Source organism: Gorilla gorilla, chromosome 19 (genome assembly GCF_029281585.2).
Source record: "Gorilla gorilla gorilla isolate KB3781 chromosome 19, NHGRI_mGorGor1-v2.1_pri, whole genome shotgun sequence".
In the NCBI taxonomy this organism is placed as follows: Eukaryota; Metazoa; Chordata; class Mammalia; order Primates; family Hominidae; genus Gorilla; species Gorilla gorilla.
Window position 1 is genome coordinate 52,518,121 of NC_073243.2, and position 21,930 is coordinate 52,540,050.

A 21,930-nucleotide genomic window follows, 5' to 3' on the forward strand; every position below is an offset into this window, starting at 1 on the left:
TATAGATTTTTAAAGTTGGATGATGATTCCATGGAGGGTAATTATAGTATTACCTCTATTTATTTTTATCTTTGAAAATTCTATTATAAAAATTTAAACTGCAATGCTTTTACTAAAAATATTAATATTATTCTTACTATTATTATTTTAGTGGGAGGGAAATGTTTGCTTTAGAATTGTAAAAGTATTATTTAATGTTTTAATTTCTTCCTTAACTCAAATTTTTGTATGTTATTTAATCAGGAATAAGTAGAATACAAATGTAAGTGATTTAAAATAAATAAATACCTTTGGTGCAGGCTCAAAACATTTTTACTACTATAGGAAATACTAATGATGAAAGTTTGGGGACCGCTTCTTTAAAGATGACAGTATTGTATGTAGATCTCTATCCTATTTCTTTAAACATTCCTTCTTTATTGCTTTTCTGACTTTTCTTGCTTCTTCTGCCCCATAATTCTGGCCATTGCCTTGCCCTGTGCCTCTCTCTCTGCCCCCTTCTATGTTGCTTGAATGTGGGTCTCTCTCCCTCTCTCGGCCTCTCTCCTTCTCATCATCCTTTCTCTGGTTGCTATTTTCTCTTTGGAGTTCCTCCCAATTGATAAGCCCAGTCCCATTTTCACTACATCCTAGAATCCAATTCCAGTCTTTTACCTACAATTTAGTAGGAATATATCCTGACACCAAGAATGTAAAACTCTGAGTCAACCATCTCCAAGCACACTTCATCCTCCCAATCATATCCTATGGATTTTTATTTTTCATTTTAAATGTCTTTATACCCTCTCACCTCTGTCTTCATTCTCACTGCCTCAATTTAAATCCAAGTTTTCATATTGTTCCCTCAAATAGCACCGCTGAAAATAGCCTCCTAACAAGACTTTCTTATGCCATTCTCTCATATCACAGCAGCACTAATATTTGCGAAACACCCCTTTTATCAGGTCACAACTTTCAAGGGCTGCTATTTCCTACCACACCACATCACAAGTCTTTTGCCTGGTTTCCAAATCTGTTTGTCATATAACGACGCCTCCCTACCAGCCCAATTACAACCTCATCCTTCTATCCAGGGCATTTTCCATTGGACTCACTCCCATCTCTGTGCCTTTGTTTCTCTTATTCTCCTCACCTGCAATATTCTTCTCTTTCCTCACCATCTATTCTTCAACCCCTCCCCTTCATTACAGGTCCTTGTTTCCTTCCTGCATGAAGCCTTCTTTGAATTACATTTGCTCCCAGTTATCTACCCCTCTCTAAAATCCTAAAGCATTTACTCTTTGTGCAACCAATTTCAGGCTGAATTATAAATAAAACTATAACTTATATAAATCTTTAATCTTATCTTTTTTTATTGTCAATCCCAAATCTGCAATATTACATGAGTACCCAGGTTGGGAAGCGTACAAGAGACATAAAGAAAAGCTTTGTCAAGGGAAGTTACCGAGCATCAGCGACTGAATTCTTTTAAAGTTTTTAATACCCTTTCAATCGCAAGCAAAATAAATCTAACTCAAACTGGCTTTTGGAAAAAATGGTAAAACATTTCTGTCACTGGGGAATCCAAAGGTGCATGTAGATGTAGGAGCTCTGCCCTCAAGACTTTCTTTCTCTCAATTTCATGCTTATCCCCATGTCTTGGCTTCATTTTCATATAGCCTTTCCCTATATAGCAGGAAAGATAATTACTCGCAGCACAAATCTGTCATCGGACTCACGATTCAAACGGAAGTAAGATCTCATCTAGTGCCCACACATCAAGAAGACTTTATTGGCTATGCTTGGTCACAAACCAACTCCTAGACCCACCACCGTGGAAATGTGCAGGAGCTCCGTAATTGTCTAGCTGGATCATGTGCCCACACAATAGATAGATATTTAGAGTACAGTGTTGTTGAAAGAGGGGGAAGCCTTTGTTGTCTTAAATCATATAGGCACCTTTTAATTGCATCTGTTTGTAGAACTGGCCACTTTCAATTTATATAATAACTATATGATAATTTATAAATTAGCTTCTGTGTGGGATGTCACTGTGGTCTCTGTTCTCTATTTTTATACCATTTTTCATATATTACAGTAAGGAAAAAAAGGAGTCAAGAACAAATCTAGGCTGATACATGAGCCAGCTGGCTTTTGCCATTGGGTTATTGTAATCATGAGGGTAAATGGGAAGTGCAGATGAGAGCATTATCCTGTCACTACTTGAACAGCCTCTTCACCTGGAGTATTTGCATTCCATTCAGATGTGTCATTATTCTCAGGAATGTGAAGGGCATCACTCACCCTTCCCTGCTGGTGACTTGTATACCCATTTTCCTTAGATCCATGGAAGGTCAGGCCTGTTTTTATTCCCTTAGATTTAAATCTCCCCTTAGCTTACTCAGTGCCTTTTACTTAGGAAGCTGAAAAAGAAATACACTAAGGACCTATGAAGTACGAATATTCAAGCACTACAATATAAACAGAAAGTAAAAATAGCAATTTGAAATTATAGGAAGTATGAATTTCAAAATTATAATTTTAGCTTGTTTTCTCTGTTACGAGGAATAGACCTCGATTTCTCCCTGTAATAAGTTAATATAGCCATTTTTGCTAAACGTTTTAATTTTTTTAAAAATTAATATGTATAATTTAAAATACACTAGAAATGCTTGAACACAGTTAGAACCTGGGACAAATTTTGTGATATTTTATATCCCTTTCAAAAGTTAATGCAATAATTTGGGTTTAGTGCTTATGTTTTTCTTGATTTAGTATACAAATGAGGACTGCCTTAGCATTGAGCCTCTGATTGAGGCTGATACGTAGAAATAAAAATATTTTTCCCCAAAAGTATACTTGTACAATTCCAGAGGAATTTTCCCTAATAAAAACCATGAAAAATAGGTCATTCTATCCTGCCAAAGCTTAAAGTCACAGTTTCTAGGGCCTAGTTCATTCTCTTAACAAAAATCAGGGTTTCTCTTTCACAAGGTGATGTATTTTCTATTTACAGTCTGATCTTTAAAAACATTTCTACATGAAAATATCAGAATCGAATTGGACTTCCTGTCAAAATGCAAGTATTATTCATGGCCCTCTGAAATTACTTCTTCCCCTGTTCTTATGACATCTCTAAGATTCAGTGAGTCTTAGGTTTTATTCATCTAAACTTAATTTTCCATTCATTGAATTAAGAAGTCCTCTAGACCATGAGGGGGGGTCTATGAGTTTTACTAATGTCTACACACTTGTTCCCATTGGCATGACTCAGTACGAGAAAACGAGGGCATAGTGGAGAATTTGAGGTTTCATGGGTCATCAGGGACCAACATCACTATCCCTTGACCTTGTGACTGTAGGGAATGAAGTCCTATTTGCCACACTAAGGGGGCGTCTGCCTTATGGTACTCTGCTTCCTTTCTGTGTTAAGATTAGGTTAAAGGTTAAAATCTTAATTAGAGATGTTGCCCTTGAATCTTGGAAAGGATGTGGCCAATGGTATATATGGAAGGAAGATACAAAGTTTGGCTCTTTCAGTCAAAATGATAATATGGCATGAGTCTTAATATTGGTTAGACTCTCTCTTACCAATAAAAGTGAACGAATTACTTATTAAAATAGTACAGTGAGAAATGGATACCTTACTCATTATACAGAGTTTAGCATGATATTCTATCAGTAAATAGTGCACAAACAATGGATTCAGTTTTATCTTCAAAGCTTTAAAGGGTTAAGGAAATCATGTTAACATAAAGATCCCTGGCCTGGCCTTCTACTCCAAGCAGGAGTAGAACTCCATCCTGTTATTTAAAAAAGACAGAAAAAAAAAGTTGACTCTGGCTTCTGTATTCAATCCAAACACACTCACTCTGTCTCATGGCTGGCAAGTCACTTGACTCCATCCTCTCCAAAGAAAAAAAGAAAAAAAAAACAAACTAAACTCAAGTAAAAGTTAACTGGATAAAAAGTTTTTAAGAGACAAATTTCTAGGGCTAACGAATGAATAGCCCTGGACAGTAGAAAACTGTTATTTAGACTTTAGCCATCTGGCATGTAGCCTTTCAGATTCATTTTCTCCCTTTTCTATGGCATGTCCAGCCAGCTTCGGGCTGAACTGTTTTAAGGATGTTATCTTGCCTCCCCAGCACTATGACTTCTTATCTAATTTCTGCTCCTCTGTATACCAATGTGCCAAGTCTCTGTCATATAGGCTTGTTCTCCTCCAAACAAAGCCAACCGTTGTCTGCTAGGCATTTTGTTAACACGTTACGTACACATAATAAGATGTTGTTCACTCTACACAGATGTATAAAGCTAAAAAACTAGCACTATCATTACATATTCCAGTTTAGCTATTTTAAGGCCACTACACTCCCATATTACAAAGCCATGCTATTTATACAATCATGCATATGGAAGACTCATCCCTCCTGTGAAATTTCAGCCCAGTGTGCATAGAAGACAAAATTACAGGCCCCAAACTTGAATATACACTCATCCTGGCTTGCTTATCTTCCTTGGATGCAAGCCAAGTTGATCAATAATTTTTAAGTAAAAAAGAAAACAATTTTAATTTGATAAAAAGAATACAAAAAAACAGCACAAACAAGAAAAATAGCCAATCTCAACCCAGAAGGGGAAGCTCCGGGGACAAAGCAACCGGGAAAGTGAACAAAAGGCTGGGGTGCTGACCTTAACTTGCCTGTGTGAGGGGCCTGCTCCTCAGCTGTGCCTCATTATTCACAAAAACACAACAGAACAGACAGAAACTACAGCTCGAGAAAATGATATCCTTTAAAACTATCCTACAGCTTTCTGTAACAAAATGATGAAGAAAATGCATTTACTTGACTTTCTAAATTATAGGAAGAATATGTTTTTCCAAATAAATTTGTTATATCATCTTTCTCCCAACAGTTTGAGGCACTGGAGTAGCTAAAGAGGTTCACTTTCAGTTGCCCAGTAGTGACAGACATAACAGTGCTTTCACCTCCTACCTCTCCAGAGAGTGCAAGACAAAGGGACTGTGAGTAATATTATCCCAATTAGCAAAGACAGAGGGCAGTCTGCAGAGTAAGGTTCCTGGTTTATATTTATTTCACCTTAGGACTCCAGAGGGAATGGTCCATCTTTAAAGTGTGCCTTTGGCTGAGATACCAGGGACAAGGAGGTGGGAAGGCTGTCTGATGAGGAGTCCAGAAGATCCTACCTATCAGATGCATGGCCCTCAGAAGGACAGAGAAGTGAAAGGCTCCAAAGCAATCTGGTTCTAGATTTTGTATATGACCTAATCCCTAGTCTCCAGAGTACGGGCCTTCACTGCCAAAAACAAAAGTAAAAATCTCCACCACCTGTCTCCTAAACAAGATAAAATTTATTACTTTTAACTGAATAGACACATAGGAATGGGTGTTAGCTGTGACAGGCCCCAGGGGTAGTGGTCTTGACAGGTAGATGGAGCCTCCCTTCCTCCGACTTCTTGCCATTGGCACACAGTCGCCGACCGCCTATTCTTGCCCCATTCCTCACCCTGGGATTTACAGGGGCTGGTATTGTGATAATGAGGACACAGACAAAACTATAGGCCAGGACCCAGGAACTACACAGGTTTCTGAGTTTGGGGAGGCACTTTCATGGCTTATGAAACACTGGAAGGCTGCCGCTCTAGAGGACACCCAGCACCCCATTTCACTGCTCAAAGCACGTACTGGAATCAAATCGCCCCTACGATTTCTGGCAAAAAGAAGGTGGGGCACTTCCCTGTTGGCTGGACTTCAGAAAGCAGGAAAATCAGGGTTGGCCTGCCTGGGTAACATTGTTCCATAGCAGAAAGTGATGTGTTGCTGTGGCTATTTTTTTTTTTCCTTTAGCTGAGACATTTTCCCAGTATCTCTTTAGATAGAAAGTCAGTACCTTTTCCCTGGGTACATAGATCAACTTATGCAACTCAAAGGCAAGACAAACAAGCCATTATGATCTATCAGAATGAAAACAGTGTTTGTGTGTGTGTAAGAGAGAGCGAAAGAGAGTTGACATCATTATGGGAGAAGGATTTTTGTTTTTTGCATCGGTAAACTGGTCCCCTGAAAGTAGCAAAAGCTGTGTAGCTTTTTCTGTCATAAGCTGTATTTTATTATGCTTCATTAATAATGCAAATCTCCTTCGTTCAATTTTCTTAATTTCTTGCAGGATAAGAAATAGGGTGAAATAAAGATATCCTGTAGATCAGTGGATCTCAACCTTGGCTGCACATCAGAATCACCTGGAAGCTTTAAAAATCCCCGAATCAGGCTACATCCCAGATTAATTAAATCCGAAGCTCTGGAGTGTGGGATGGAGGCATCAGTAGCCAATAAAGCTTGCCAGGTGACTCCTGGCAAGTCCAACATGTAGCCAAGATGGAGAACCACTGCCTCAGGCACCTGAAATCCTCTGTTTTGTGTGTCACTCTGAACCCAAGAAATACGACTTTAAAACAAAAGGAAGAACGCACAAGCTCTTCTGTATTCATCTTAATATATTTCACTAACAAAATTAATTCAGCATATTTTTAAACAAAAACAAAGCTTTTAATATGTAATATATCAGTATATATTTTCCAAATTAAGTTCACAATTCACATAGAATAATTAACAACAATGTCAACTGTGATATGATAAGAAGTTTCTTAATTTATCTCCAACTAAATACTGTTTTTACTTATCTTTTGCTTTGTTTAATATTACTGTTTTTCTCCTTCACATCTAATCTGTGAATAGAAAAATGCCATTCCTTTATTCTTGTGACATCCATAATATTTGAGTTTGTTTCAGTGTGTCACATTCCTTTTTTAAATTAAAAAAAAAGCAGTAGATATGGTAAGTATAAATGAAGTTGCAAATTAAATACCCCCAAAATAGCATTTTTTCCATTCAAATGGACAACAATTTTGAAAGGTTAATAGCTTTCAAAGTTGGTGAGGTTAGGAATTTGGGATTCTTAAATACTGTAGATGGGATTATAAATTTCCACAACCTTTTGAGAACCTAGTCTGTCAGAAATATGCAACCTTTTGAATTCTGTCCTGATGCTAGCCAAGAGAAATAAAAGCACCAATACACAGAGATACATGTGAAAGAATATTGATTGCAACACTGTGTGTAATTGGGAAAACCGAAAGCAAACTGAACATTCATCAGAGGAAAAGAAATGACCAGTTTTACTTGCTCATGACTGAAATTGTTACAATAAGCATGTATTATCCTATAATTCAAATAACGATATACCTTGTTAAAAGCAAGGGAGAAAACCAGGAAGATAGCTATTAAATAAGATATTTTTCTCTTTGTTCCTTACTTGGCTGGCTCAAGCAAGTTCCAACATGGATTTCTGCACATCCAAAATCTCATGCGGAGATTAGTTTCTTCTTGTTTTTGTTGTACTCCCCATACACACACACACACTCATTTCCCATAAATCATCAAAAGGATAGCTTTTCTTTCAATGTACATAATCTTGTTAATTGGGTATGTCTTATTTCTAATCAATTTGCAGAGAAGGTTTCAGAACACAAGTAGAAGACTATCAACTCTCACTGCTGATAAGGAGGGAGGAAAACCATTTAAGGTGCAAGGAATTTCAAGCCGTTGTTAGGAACAACAGGAATGCAGGGATCTAAAATTGCATACCAGGTAACAATGGGCGGCTCTGTTCAAATCAGAAATGGGACACAGAGAATCAAATTAGTATATTTGAATTCCATTCTAAATATTTTCCTTCTTGCTTAGTTAAATGTTATTTTTCAGGGTATATATGTAGCTGCAACATGTATTATCCTCAATAACACATCATTTGCTGGGATTCATTTGAGATGTAAGTGTGACCAGCAAATGGTTGCTGTTCTGTTTCTGTAAAGACTGACTAGAACAAGGCTAGAGAGAAAACAGAGACTGGCATTCATTCAGTGCCATTTGCAATGTGGAATGACTCATGCTTGCCTGGCCCCTGGTGAGTCATCAGCTGAACTCCAGGTCCAGGGAGGCCACAGCATTTCCATGGGGCGTTCTAATGTAGGTCATGCTGAGGTCAGCAGACTGCCAAAAATCACACGCTCCTTCCCTGGCCACCTCTTAAAAATATCCTGGGAATGTCTGTCTAGAAGGATTAAGGTCACTCTAATGACTTATTAAAAAAAGAACAACTTCATTTACCTTAAAAGATGAACTGTCTGGTAACAGACATAGATGAGGAGTGAAGACACTAAGCTCACATGCTGATTATTAGATTTCTAAAAAGGAAGCTTAATATCCTACCAATTCCATTTGGGGAAAGTCAGAAACTCATTTCCACACTAGATTCAGTTTAAGCAAGCCACCCTTGGCTCTGATTGGCCCCTTTTTTCCCCTTAAGAAACAGGAATGCTGATTCTCAATCTTTCAAAATACTGAAGTTACCATGTCCTGGCTATGGGGACTGTGAGGTCACTGAGCGCAGATCCATTGCAAGCAGCACAGCACTGCAATTATGCCATCCAAGACAGACAGACATTTGTCTGTTTTCTGAGGTTTCCAGGGAAAGAGTTTGCGGACACTCTTAGCAATGTTTCTAGATCACAGAACGTTGCCTGTATTGGCTGGAGAGTTGGCTAGTGCAGTTGAATCTCATTCTTCTGTTTTCCCAGGAGATAATGGAACATAGCTGGCTATTATATAGGACAAAAATAATTGCTGAATTGGTATCATAACCAATTCAAGTGTAAACAAGATCAATCAACTTATTATTTTGTGAATCCAGTAATCCCACACAATTATTTAATAATTTTTTTCCTGATTTGTTTTCTTATTTGAGACTGTGCTTATAATGTATTCAACATTGACTCAGTCAAGACCATTAAGACAAAGCATAAATTTTGCTTACTTTTAAGTAAACATGTAGAATTTATTATTGTTATTGTTATAATTATATTTATTGTTATGTAGCCCAAATAGTTGAATCATGATGATATATGATGGTATAAATTTTAAGGTGGTCAGGTCATTATCTTCAGGTTTCTGTCTCTCCTACTTTACTAGGTAGTTCTTCCTCGATGGTCTACATTAACCCTGAGTAACAATTCTCTCCCACTGCTTCCAAAAAAATTGTTGGAAGAAAGTTTAGGTGGAACAAAGCAAGATTTTATCAGATGCCCTGATTTGAAAACAATTAGTATATCTGTCAGTGTCTCATCAAGAAGCAAATAGCATACTCAAAGAGGGTGATTAAAGAGGTTTTAGTGAAAAGATGTATTAAAGATGTGGGTAGTGTCTTGGGGGAAAGAGAGTCTGAGATGAAATTTTCTTGTAGAAAGTCTCTTGGGGAGTGCCCATGGTATTAACACTTGTGAAGGTGGGGGAAACAAAATTGAGCAGAAGTAGAAGCTGAACCTTGTTGCAATCACAACAAAGATGTGAGGCTATCCCACAGGGAGCTGTGAAGCTGGCATGGCCCTTGAAAATTATTCCTTTTTAGACAAAAGGCCAAGCCTTTGTATTCATCCCCAGATAGGCCAGTCACTGGATGCTTGCTGACCCTGGAAACATGGGCCGAAGTGGCTCTTCACTGAGGGCAACTTTCTTCACAGCTGGAGGAATAAGAAAGAGCCTCCGTGCTGGAGTGGGTTCTGACACACCACACCATCCTCACAGGCAAGATGGGGCAGCTTCTCAGAGTCAGCAGCAATGATCCATGGCCACCTTGAAGCCTGAAGAGGTGAGGGGTGGAGCTGAAATGTGATGATGTCTGTGGTTGGTGGAAGAGGGCCACTCCACTGCAGCCGATATTTGGTGGAGGAGCACAGCCACTACCAGCCAGTGCCCAGGCAGGGAGGAAATGGAGGCAACAAATACCACAACTCTCTCTTCTCACCCTCCAGTTCCCTGCCGGAGTTCCCCATTGGCCAATTACAAAAGAAAGCCAGGGACAAAGAGGCCAGCCTTCAGATTACAGCCCCCTGGAACACAGAGCAGGACAGAAAAGAGAGTGGATCTGAAGAAGCTAAGATATTCAGCACATTCAGACTCTTAGCTGAAAATCCAGTTGTCAAAAGTTGGCCATTACATTTATATTCATTTAAGAGCAAAGTAATTTTACTTTCCCAGCTGTCTTTAACTTAAGACACATAGGAAATGTGGAGTCCTAATTAGGAAAAAGGAATCAAGTGGGTGGGAGCAGGAAAAAGCAGAGAGAAAGTAGATAAGCTACAAGTCTGCCTTTCTCCATGGTCCAGGACACATAGCCCTCCCATGCAAATAACTCACAATCTTCCTGCTCCGAGCTATCACCATACCTTAGGCTGATAAAAAAAATATATATATATGTATGTCTGCTCACTGCAGCCTTGGCATTATCAGTACTGCACAAAGCCCTCTTCAGCACACAGCATAAGCACCATTTTATAAAATCCCCAGCAAGCCTTCGTCTCCGTGCAGTCAGCTTTTCTCTTGCTGATTGGCCCATTGCACCCTTGTAATGTATTTTCATACTTTTCCTAATAAACCTGCCTTTCTTTACCTATAACTGTCTTAGTAAATCCTACTTACCACTGACACCACTGGCTCCAGATAGCCGCTACCTGCGACAGAAGCTTTCTTCAAGTACTGTCTACTGAGCAAGCAGATGGATTAAAATTGTGTTAACTTGCTTGTATTTTTTCTGATGAGGAAAAAGATATGTGAAAAATAACCCCAACATGGATTTACTTTTCCTAGTTTAAATCTCGAAAATTGAGCCTAAAGTATCAATTATTTACCATCATAAAATTATTAGAATTTTTAGTAACAAAATTTATAAACAATAAATACTTATAAACAATACATTTATAAACAAAAAAGTATTCTCTTCCGCTGACTGCTACGTGGTGGAAAAAATACCCAAGTAAAAACCAAGCAAATAAAGATAGAAGCCATGTTCTTTATGCAGTCATTTCAGTCATTTAGAAGAGGCAGGGCACTACCTGGGGGATCAAAGAAAACCTCAGAAGGGAGGAAGGACCGGAAAATAGAAAATGCAATATATGCCCTGCAAATAACTCTTTGTCAAGATTTCAGGGGCCAATAATAATAACCCCAATAATAATCTTATAAAGAAGAGCATTTCAGAAAGCAGCACTTTATAACAATTTCCATTCAATTGGCACCTACGAAGTGTCCATTGTAGTTTCTAATAAAGTACATGCAGACAGCTCTAAGACAGACAACCACCTACTTGAAATGTCCAAGTGAATTTTTCATATGCAACTCGGATGTGAAACGTTCAACAATGCATTCTTGCGTTTAGTTATTCAATGCATTTACTCCTTCTCTATTTCTCAGGAAACATATCTCTACTCACCCAGTTCTTTACCCAGAAGAAACCTCAGAGCCCCCCACGACCACTCCTTCCTCTTTAGCCCAAACACATGATCCATCCTAAGCTCTGCTTAGTCTTTCTACAAAATATGCCTCAAATGCTTCCACTTCTTTCCATTTATACTACTGAATCCTTGGCCCACCAGGGTCAAGATACTGCTTGACCAAGGAGTCAGCAGTATCTTTCTCTGAGATTACTGCCATAATCCTCTAACTGGGTATTCCTCCTATCTGCTGAGGAATTATTATTCTGAATAGTAATTGCCTATTTACCTATCTTCTCATGTTCTCTCCTCCCCAGACAACACATTCTCAGCATCAAAGGTAATGTCCTTGTTGGTGAATAAATTAATGACTAATCACAGTAATAATAATGGGCAGTCTTTATTAAGCACTTGCATTGTGCTAGGCATTATCTCAGCACTCTAATCCAGTTTCAATAAAGTCAGAACTATTTTTATGTGTTTTTGTGCATTAATAAATTTTTTATTTTTAATTTATCTATGTTAATTTATTTCTCTCTTTTCCTTAAAATATCTTGTACTCGTTTACATTGCACTTAAGATAAAATAGAAGTCCCATGTGAATTTGCCTTCTTTAGAGCCCCATCTCATACCATTTCTCATCCAATACCCATGCTTCAGGCTTCTGATTTAGTTCCTCTAGTGCACCATTCCAGAACCCTTTTGTATACATACTCTTTCTTAGGTCTAGAATGTTCTCCCTATCCACTGCTCTCTGACTGGCTGTAGTAATACCCATTCATTCTTTATGTATCAGTACAAATATCAGAGATGCCTTCCTTAACCTTCCATCCACCTGCTCCTACAGAGCATCCTGTCTTTTTGCTTCCCAGCCCTTGTCACAATGTACAATTTGTGTGAATAGTTGATTATTTTTACCACCTCACTAAACACTAAGCTTCATGAAAACAGATAAATTTTTTTCATCACAATTACCCAAGCACTTAGCGCTGTGTCTGCACATAGTTGTCATCAACAGATATTTTTTGAATGATAACATTAAGAGAACCATAAAAAATTAAAATAAGGCCTGGCACGGTGGCTCACACCTGTAATCCCAGCACTTTGGGAGACCGAGGCAGGTGGATCATGAGATCAGGAGATCGAGACCATCCTGGCTAATACGGTGAAACTCCATCTCTACTAAAAATACAAAAAAATTAGCCGGGTGTGGTGGTGGGCACCTTTAGTCCCAGCTAATCAGGAGGCTGAGGCAGGAGAATGGTGTGAACCCAGGAGGTGAAGCTTGAAGTGAGCCAAGATGGCACCACTGCACTCCAGCCTGGGCAACAGAGCGAGACTCCGTCTCAAAAATAAAATAAAATAAAAATAAAACAAATGAAGTAATATAATACATAAATAAATAGCACCCAACCCGGCCTTGGGGAACCAGGAAAACAATCTGGAAAAAAAGACAGACAGGAGAAGTTCTAAAGGAAAATAAAAACTTAGCTTCAGGAGTTCTTAACCCTGATTATACATGAGCTGATCTGGGAATATTTCAATAAACTTCGAGCCCAGGAAATAACATTTAATTGGTGAGGGTGGGACCCAGGCATCTGTTTCTGTTTTGTTTTGTTTTGTTGTTTTTGAGCACCTCCAGTGATAATGTCAGGATTGAGAACCATCAAGTTTGATAAAGATTGGGTAAAGAGAGAATCGGAGTGTTTGAGAATGGACTTTGCCAAGGCATGGAGAAAAAAGACGACATGATATGTCCACAAAATAGCAACATGTTCCTCATACTATGGCTGATCATTGATTATAACAGAGGAAATGGTGAGAGATCTAGCTAAAGGACTGAAAAAAGATAGACTTTAAATGGTCTAGCTTCTAGAAACTCTGCTAAAGGTGGACAGTATCCTAAGGGAAGGGCATGATCAGACTTGCATTCCTCTGTTTTTAGATTCAGAGTGAATTCTGGTAAGAGGGGGGCAAGGGAATCAAGGTTTAGAGATAGAAAGCTGGCGGTGTAGTAAAGACAACATTACACGTACAACCCAGAAGAACATTTTCAGGCAAGGTTATTTCAAGGTCATGTTTAAAGGCATGCACTACACCAGCATTTGGTTTCAATATGGTGTGCTCAATAAATTAATGCTAGGATATTATGTCCTTGAAGAGATTCCTTATGAATTTCTTAAATCTACTGGCACAGGAGAAAGCAAAAGAATATGTTTGCAGTACATGTGGTGATCTCCAAGTATTTTATAATTACAATGGAATTCACATTTTTAGAGGGTTTTCTGGAATTCCAATATATCATATAATCTGGTTTTGGTCATTGAAATTAAAGGTATTGTGTCTGTAAGTGATCTCAGGATTTCTTTTATTAAGTCTGTTTAGATAGAGAGCATTTCCCCTTAAGAAACTATCACAGAATCATATTTTGAAAACTTTACGCTTTGACCCATTAGAAAAACATGTAATAATTTGATCTTCATAGAAAGTGAATGTTTTGTGTCATTGAGAAGTAAAATACTCAGAGATATTGAACTGAAAAGGAAAAGGGAAATTAGAAGTCATCAAATGAAAAATGTAAAGTATATATTTGAGAGGAAACTTTATAAAGAAGAGTTTTATATTTTACTGTATGTCTTTAAACTACATGTGTCTTTCCTTTCAACAAAATAAAAATGAGAAGTGAATTAAAGTGTAACAGAAAATACAGAATGACGTTTTTTATTTTAATAAGAAGAGTTTGTTTAGTTGGTCATTGGCAATGAGTTGGATAATGTTTATGCCATGCAAAGTTTTTCAACTAAAACAATTACATTTTATTCAGGGTCTCCTTATAATATGCCTGTATCTGGCGAAGCAATCATCTATTCTTCACAGCCATACTACACTATAAACAAAAGGTAATTAAGCCCCTGTTGTGGGCAGAGTACTAGGCGATGGGAATGGAGAAATGTGAGACTCGGCCCTTGTTTTCACAGGTCTTAAATTCCATAGGAGGAGATAGCATCTATTCATCAAAGGACAAATAAAAATAAAGAGGCCGGGTGCGGTGGCTCACGCCTGTAATCCCAGCACTTCGGGAGGCTGAGGTGGGTGGATCACAAGGTCAGGAGTTCGAGATCAGCCTGACCAACATGGTGAAACCGTGTCTCTACTAAAAATACAAAAATTAGCCAGGCGTGGTGGCATGCGCCTGTAGTCCCAGATACTCCAGAAGCTGAGTCAGGAGAATTGCTTGAACCTGGGAGGCAGAGGTTGCAGTGAGCCGAGATTATGCCATCACTCCAGCCTAGGTGACAGAGCAAGACTCAGTCTCAAAAAAAATAAAATAAAATAAATAAAAATAAAGGGAGTTTTACCTGAGTGTCAGAGAAACAACAGACACAATAAGAATAGACAGTAGTTAGACAGAGAAGTGAGAAAGAATGTCTAGAAAACTGAAGGATACGTGAACTACAGAAGGGTAAGTGGTGTGGGGCAGAGGGTACCAGGGTGTTTGTGTAGGATGAACAATAATGAAAGAACCTTTAAAAGCATAGTAAAAAAGATATGGTAGAAAATCTGAAGGCAGCATAAGTTATGCAAGGCCTTGTACACCAGGTTAAAAAATTTGAGACCTTTATTGTAGGCTAGATCAGAGCAACAGAACAGCTTGAACTAGCATATAACGTGTAAATCAGTGGTTTCAAAATATCTATATAAAGCAGTTAAAGAACAGAATACAGTTTATAGCAAAATGGTGAATTACATGATGTAAATACTAGAGCAATTCAGATTCAAGATCTCTCCTCTCCACCATGGGATGGATTTGTTAATAGAGGCCTCAGGTTGGTAGGGCTCTACATTGATTTTTTAAATGGTGTTGCAACACAGTATTTTCTCTCATTTTCTGTGAGTAAAGAAGATGCTTTGGAGAGCCAGTCACATGAGCAATATACTCAATGGCTGCTATTCTGAACCTACGTTTTTCAAATTTCAGCATAGATATGAATTACCTGTGGCTTTGTTGAAGTGCAGGTTCTAATTCACAGGTCAGGAGGGACATAAGATTCTGTTTTCTTATGAACTTACAAGTGATTTAGCTGAAGTGATTAGGTCTATAAGTGATTTGAGCTACTGATCCATGGATTATACTTAGTGTAATTCTAGCCTATGCCTTCACACAATGAGACTGGCTGACATAGCACTGACATTCTCACTAGAATATCGCTCAACAAGTCAACCAGAAGAAAAATCTAGCACTACTCATTAAAGATAGCTAAAATAAATCAACTGACCACACTTTGATCATCTTGGTTCAACAGATACAATTAAGTAAAGAGATAAATCTCCAGGATAGTTTTATGAACACCACACAAAAATATGTACTCTCTCTCCCTCTCTCTCTCACACACACACACCCCTATGCACATGCACACACACACACACACACCACATACATACAGACGTAAATTCATATTCTACTAAATATGACCTTAGGATGAATGAAGAACAGTCCAGCAAATAAATTTAAATTTTTAAAATTCTGTTTCTTTACCCATGTGTAAACTTTATTTATAAAATATTAACTCTCTAGTATTTACTTACATCCATCAGCCTCTACCTGTCATGATTGGTTACTTTTACTTGTCAACTTGACTGGACCATAGTCCCCAGATATTAGGTCAAACACTATTCTGGATGTTTCCACAAGCACGTGTTTGGGTGAGATTAACATTTATGTTGGTGGACTTTAAGTAAACAAAATTGCCTAGCTAATGTGGATGGGCCTTGTCCAATCAACTTACGGCCTGAATAGAACAAAAGACAGATCTCTCCCAAGTAAGAAGGAATTCTGCCAGCAGACAGTTTTTGTACTTGAACTGTGATGTCGGTCAGTTCCCTGGTCTCCAGCCTGACAGCCTACCTGAAGATTTTGAATTTCATAATAGTATAAGCTAATTCTTTAAAACAAAATTTCTATATATACACACATCCTATTGGCTCTATTTCCTTGGAGAACCATAGCTGCCTATGAAAAACTAGGCTTTATTATAGGTCTTTTTATACTTCTAGCCATTGAAGTTTGGGGTTTTTAATTTTTCTTATTAGGTTAAGCCTTTGAACATAGCTCGGAGCCAGTCTTTCAATGTAGGGATTATGAATGAGCTTTAAATCAGGGCTCACTGGATCACCACATAATCAACTTGATTGGCTCTTGAATGCTGTATCGGTCCATTCTCACGCTGCTGTAAAGGTACTGCCTGAGATTGGGTAATTTATAAATAAAGGAAATCTAATTGACTCACAGTTCCACATGGCTGGGGAGGCCTCAGGAAATGTACAATCCTGGCAGAAGGTGAAAGGGAAGCAAGGCACATCTTACGTGGAAGATGGCAAGAGAGAGAGTCAGCAAACAGGGAAGTGCCACACTTTAAAAACCATCAGATCTCATGAGAAATCCCTCACTATCACAAGAACAGCATGGGAGAAATTGCCCCCATGATCCAATCACCTCCCACCAGGTCTCTCCCTTGACAGGTGGGGATTACATTTCAAGATAAGATGTGGGTGGGGACACAGAGCCAAACCAAATCAGATGCCTAGGTCCTAGACTCTTGGATTGTTCCTGGCTGATCAAGTCCCTGCCAAGTAGCCCCACCCTCTTAGAGGGACATAATTCCCCCTCTTCTTTTTTTTTTTTTTTTTTTGAGACAGAGTCTCGCTCTGTCGCCCAGGGTAGAGTGCAGTGGCACGATCTCCGCTCATTGCAATCTCCACCTCCTGGGTTCAAGCAATTCTCTACCTCAGTCTCCGGAGTAGCTGGGATTACAGGTGCCCACCACCATGCCCAGCTAACTTTTGCATTTTTAGTAGAGATGGGGTTTCACCACGTTGGCCAGACTGGTCTCGAACTCTTGACCTCAGGTGATCCGCCTGCCTCAGCCTCCCAAAGTGCTGGAATTACAGGCATGAGCCACCACGCCGAGCCAATTCCCCCTCTTAAGGTCTAGTCCCATGTGACTGCAGGCAGCTGAGAGACTTATTTTCCTGCCTCTTGAGCTTCTGTTTTTTACCCTGATCTTGTGCTTATTTTCAACCTTTGTCTAGAGGTGCTTGCATCCTGCTTGTCCTTTGTTCTCCTAGACTGATCTGTCAGATGTGGAACAATATGAGATCAGCTGAAGAATTTTGGCCTAAGTTATATTTTCTGGCAGCTGGACTTATTCTACCTCTTCAGGCCTCTATGTTCTAGTCAATCCATAACTACCCAAACCCTACTTTTATCAAGCAAACACACCATATATCCCATCTGACTCCTGCCTATTCTCTGGCCTCTTCTATCATCAGTTCTAAATGCACCTCACACTTAGCTCCCATGATTCTAACTCTTCTTTACACGTTCTGGGTCCTTTTATCACCCCTTTCCTAAACATGCTATCTACTCTGCCTGGCATAATCTTCTTTTATTGCCTGACAATATCCTACTGAGCCTTTAAGAAACTGCTTAAATGTTACTATGCTCCGAGGTCATCAGTGACCCTTCTAGTTAAGTCATTCTTCCCTCCAGCACTTTGTTTATATCTCTTTATATCATGAACTTTAGTACTGTTACCTGTGTTTTTCTCCATGCTGACTCTCTTGAGGGCAGGAACTGATTCTTACTTATTTTTGTGACCCAAGGAGCTAACAGTACTCATCACTTGGAGGAGCTTAATTCTCTTTTTGATTCAGTTATTGCCTAATAATTCTGGGCATTGTCCAAATTGTAGGCAGAGAATGTTTTGTGTTCTGTCAACAACCATCAGCCTAGAACAAGTCATTCTGACATTAAATAGTTATTTTTCTTCTAGGTATCAATTTTACATATAAACTTGGCTACACACCAGAACTCAACTGGATTATAAATGAAGATGTCAAGGACAAATGTTTTATCCTAAAAGTTATCTTGAGAGACAGAAACAGCAACAACTAGAAAAAAAATCCAATAAGCTTATTTCCCATATAAAACTGAAAGTTGAAAAATAATTGGGAAGCCATAAAATCTACATGTACTCCACTATGTAGCAATTTTTACTCTATTCTTCTGTATACGCAATGTTTTGCTTTTTCAACTAAATTTTAGGCTGCCAGAGAAATCCTTACTCCTAAGTTTTGGGTTCAGGACTTGCCTGCTCATCCAGGACGGGAACCATGCTTAAGTGTCCTTTCTTCCTCCCAAGCACCTCACAGAGGGGCTGCTTACCATACACGAGGACCTCCTTAACATTCGTAGTTTGACAAACTGGCAAAGTCAAATCTGAAGTCACTCCTGTAGCCATAGGAAATTGTGATTCTCTTGGCTCTTTATTTTTAAAAATTATCATTGGGATTTTATTGTTGAAAAAGTTGCTCAAGTAAAATACAGATAAAATTTTTCCAATTCAGAATAAATTGTCTACTTTCCTAGAAGGTAGGGGCTCAACCAGAAATAGTAAAGTTCATAAGCTTGACAGACAAAGTTTAGTCAGTTTCATTAAGAGAGGTTTCAGCTAGCATGGGCACTTTATACTAAATGACCCTCATAATCAGCTTAGTTGCAATAAGGTTTGGGGATTTTACAATCCCTCAGGTTTTTACCTGAGTTCATATAAAATGCTAAAGATGCTAATATGATAGCTACTTTGCAAAGGTGTCTCCTTTCAATGAATCATGTCTCCCACGTTCATGCCCTTTTGTAGTTCTGTCCTCCTGAACCAGGGCTACTTCTGTGACTCACTTAATAGAATGTGCAGGGAATAACACTGCCTGACTTCTGACATTTGATTAAAAGAGACTTGGCAACTCCTGCCTGGAGCCTTGAGTTGCTGCGTGAGAAGCCTGAGCACACTGAGACCATAAGCTGAGAAGGGCATGTGTAGACACTCAAGTCAACAGTTTCAGCTAAGCTCAATTGTTCAGTTATACTCACCCGAGTACCAGACCTGTGAATGTAGAAACCATCTGGACATCTGGCCCAGTCAAGCCTTCAGATGGCTCCAGCCATACCTGACATAAAGATCTTGTCCAGTCCTTGATTGCCCAGCCTTGCCTGGGGTATTTCATCCTTCAGTCTCATTCCAGCCAGAACCTGAGCCAATGAGAACCAAGCCCTCTCTTTTGGGGTCTAGAGTTAGCCTTGCTTGCTCATGTAGGAGAAGCCCCCACATTTTCCCAAAGATACTTGGCTTTTCCCTAAATTAGGCATTTTCTAACAGTCTTAGTAATGAAGGTCTTTTTCCAAGAGCAGTGTCATATGGAACCCTAAATATAATACCTACATGCAGGGCTGCCCTGGCTAAAACAGAAATGGGACACCAAGGCTATGTCTGCTCAGCCTCTCAGACCCCTCTGAGATAATTCTGAAGAACCATGAAAAAATAATAAGTAAATATCTCAAAATCAGCAGCCTAGTTCATTAAACGAGAAGTTTCTTTAAAAAAAAAAAATTAAGTGAACTTCAGTTCTTGACACTGAGATTTAGACTCAATCTCTGACCCCAGGCCATTTCTTGGGGCCAGACCCCTCTGCCCAGATTTTGCCAGACCTCCTCTCCTGTGCCTGAGTTCTCAGATCCTTAAATCCACAGCAGCTGCTTCAACCCTCAAACTGCAGCCCCAGAACCCATCTCCTTGTGACTGTCACCATCACACTGCCTCCTGCTGCCACATTCTGCTCACCAGATCCAATTCCTTGGATGGTGACACCAGCATGGACTAACCCTGATTTTGCCACATATCTTAGACACAGCACTTTTCACCTCTGCATTAGTTTTTTATTGCTACATTAAAAATTACCACAAACTTAGTAGCTTAACAAAACACACTTATCACGTCATCATCACCATGCATTAGGAGCCTGACTTTATTTCCCTGGGTCCTCTGCTCAGAGACTCATAAGGCTCAAATTAAAGTATCAGCTAGCTAGCTGAATCCTTACTTGGAGGCTCAACTAGGAAAAGATCTGCTTCAAAGTTCCCTCAGATTGTCAGCAGAATTAATTTCCTTGAGGCTCTAGGACTAAGGTTCCATTATCTTACCAAGGACCACTCTCAGCTACCAGAAGTCACTCTCAGGTTCTTACCATGTGACCTTCTCCATTTCAGCACTGAATCCCTCTCACACTTCAGATGTCTCTGACTGCCTCTTCTGCTACCAAATAGAGAAAACTCACTTCTTTTACAGGACTCATGTGATGAAATTAGGCCCACCCAGATAATCCCATGATCTTAAGGTCAACCGTTCAGTACCCTTAACACATTGCAAAATCCCTTTTGCTGTGGAACATGACATAGTCATGGGAGAAACACAAGGAGGCAGAGATCACAAGGACATCTTGAAATCCTGCCTACCATAGCTTCTCATAAGCACACTCCATATATTTCCCACTGTTCCTCTATGTTGTTCAGGACAAGTTCATTGCCGAACAACTTCGAAATCTCGGTGAGTTAGTGCAATCCGGGTTTTCTTCTTTCTCACATCAGAGTTTTCCTGGGTTAGCAGGGACTCTGCTCAACATCACAATCTAGAAACTCAGGTTCCTTCAGTCTAGTAACTGCTATTCCTCAGGGCTCCAGAGCCTTCCATTTAATCTTTTGTATTCTGCTGGCAGATGAGAGAAGAGACAGCATGAACGATTTTGAGGGAACTTATGTGCCAGGCCCGCAGGTGACCTTCCTGACTCCCGCCCACACCCCATTGACCAGAACTTGTCAAGTGGTTGTCACAAATCTAAGAAAGTCTGGGAAATGCACAGTTGTACCAATAAGAACACAAAAATGCTTGGTGAAGTCAAGTTCCCTCTCTGACTATCTACCTATGCTTCTGGTAGGGTCTAGCATGCTCCCTGAACTTGAGAGAGGGCAGATAATTACCTTTCTTTGATGCAAACCCTATCCTCCCACCTCAAAATGGGTCAGTTTCTGAATTTTTCAGTTGCAAACACAGAACTTAAAATTATGACAGTGCCAAGATATCTGTCTGCTGAAGCTGATGTTATTCTTTAAATAATTTTAGGGTTCAAGTATCAAACTTTTACATCAAAGCACACAAACTTTATTCTCATCACAAGTAGAAGATTGGCAATTAATGTGTAATGAATCTGAGAATTTTAAAAGAAGGTGTGGTGTAAGAAGAAGGGGAATACACATATACACACACACGTTGTATGTCGTTAAGCCAGATCCATTCCTTTTCTTATTATCAAGTACATTTCTGCTTATTTCCAAGAATGCCTTCTGAAGCCTTTTCTTCAGAGACTTTCTGATGTGATTGAGTTTTGTTCTAGGAGCTGCCAGAAAACAACTTGTTATTTTTGGAGAGTTATAGTTGTTTTGCTGGGTCAAGAAGAACACGTATTCCAATTCTAAGCAAGAGCTAAGCGCAGTTTTAAATCTCACCTTGAGAAAGAAAATTATTCTCTTATTTCCTGCTTTAAAAGATGTTGGGGGTAAAACATGAAAAAGATGCTGGAAGCCCTTGAAATACCTGGGACTTGACACATCCAAGGTTGTAAATATCTTGAAGTATTTACATTCTTATTTCAAGGGATTAATTAGGCTGCTATTTATGTAAACATCACTTTTCACATTAGTCTTTATTGAT

At 39.1% G+C, this 21,930-nt stretch overlaps 1 long non-coding RNA gene across 1 annotated transcript in view; it reads right to left on the reverse strand.

The window, feature by feature from the left end:
• The window catches only part of LOC129528124 (uncharacterized), a 46,148-nt gene extending 25,690 nt beyond the window's left edge, over nt 1-20,458 (reverse strand). Inside the window, exon 1 of the long non-coding RNA XR_008673345.2 lies at nt 20,411-20,458. This is a non-coding gene — a long non-coding RNA (uncharacterized lncRNA). The remainder of the gene's footprint in view (nt 1-20,410) is intronic.
• Between the last annotated feature and the right edge of the window lie 1,472 nt (nt 20,459-21,930).